General features: G+C 43.1%; 1 protein-coding gene across 1 annotated transcript in view; it reads left to right on the top strand.

Moving 5' to 3' along the window:
• CCDC117 (coiled-coil domain containing 117) overlaps positions 1-1,270 on the top strand; it is a gene marked incomplete at its 5' end in the record, with an annotated part of 18,080 nt that overhangs the window by 12,363 nt on the left and 4,447 nt on the right.

The raw sequence follows: 1,270 nt of genomic DNA on the forward strand, positions 1-1,270 counted from the left end.
AGAGAGAGCGAGCGTGCATGCATGCTCACACTCTGACTGTTCTGGGAGCCATATTTTGAAACCTCTTATTTTCCTGGCTCTCTGTTATTCAGGAACACCATTGAGACCTAAGAAACAAAGTGTTCTGGCTGTCAAAATAATTAATCACAAAGGCCACAAACGAAAGCTCATACTTTGGGATTATAGCATGGCTTCTCAGAATCTCCTTTAGCAAAGCTTTTTTACTCTTAATTTAAACAGTTTTATGAACCTGTCTATCTGATCATCAGAGTAGAAATACAGAAACAGCAACCAAGAGTAAAACAAGGCAAGCCCCATAGTGCAGCAGGTTATGTCTTGTTCATAGAAAGTCAGCTCCCACATAGCTGACGCTGGAGGCTTAAAAAACATGCTGGTTTGGGCCAGTAGGTGATATGGTGGCTAGAGTGCTAGATTCCCACATGACCGACTGCAGTTTAAGTCCTGGACCCAACAGCTTGGGAATCATGCCAGATGCAGGTGCACCTAGAATCACAACAGGCTAATGGAGAAGAGATTGCAGTGTGGCCAGCCACCTAGGGGTTGATAACTCACTTTACTCTCTGTGTCTCTCTTTGGTGAGGACATGCACCTTATGGCAAAAACTTAAAAAAAAAAAAAAAAAATGTTGGGTCTGTATGAGTTTGTGTCCAGGATCCTGACAGGATGGAGAACTGAAGGAAAAAGAATTGTGGTGTGACCGTGTCCCACTGGGAGTGTGTAATGTGTATGCTCTCTCTCCTCTCTTTCTGGTGAGTGCTTGTGCCCTTTGACAATTTTTTTTTTTTTTTAAAGAAATAGACTCCTAGAAGGAATAGTGATTACATAGGACAAGAGAGGAGTCTAGAAAGTAAACATAATAACCTCATAAGCAAAGTGGCCTGGGGTAATTAATCTAAGAGCTAGTGATTAGCCATGCAATCCATAGTTCCTGAGATGGTCTCAAGTTGTCATTATTCATTATATGAAATAGTGAGCACGTTATAAAGTGACTTTTAGATACTGCCTTGAAAAGACTTCAGATAGACTGGCTACTCTGAGTAAGTTTGGGATAACTAAAAAAACCTATTGGGGGACCAGCATATGGCGTACTGGCTATGTCACTGGACTCCCATGTAGTCAACCACGTATTGAGTCCTGGACCCAGTGGCTTAAACTCACGCTGGGCGTATGGGCACACATGCCCAAGATCCTGAGAGGAAAATGGAAGAGAAGGGATTGCGGTGTGGCCATCCCCCCAGGGGATGATTTC

The sequence above is a fragment of the Tupaia chinensis genome, unplaced genomic scaffold, assembly GCF_000334495.1.
Source record: "Tupaia chinensis unplaced genomic scaffold, TupChi_1.0 Scaffold000226_1, whole genome shotgun sequence".
Classification (NCBI taxonomy): domain Eukaryota; kingdom Metazoa; phylum Chordata; class Mammalia; order Scandentia; family Tupaiidae; genus Tupaia; species Tupaia belangeri.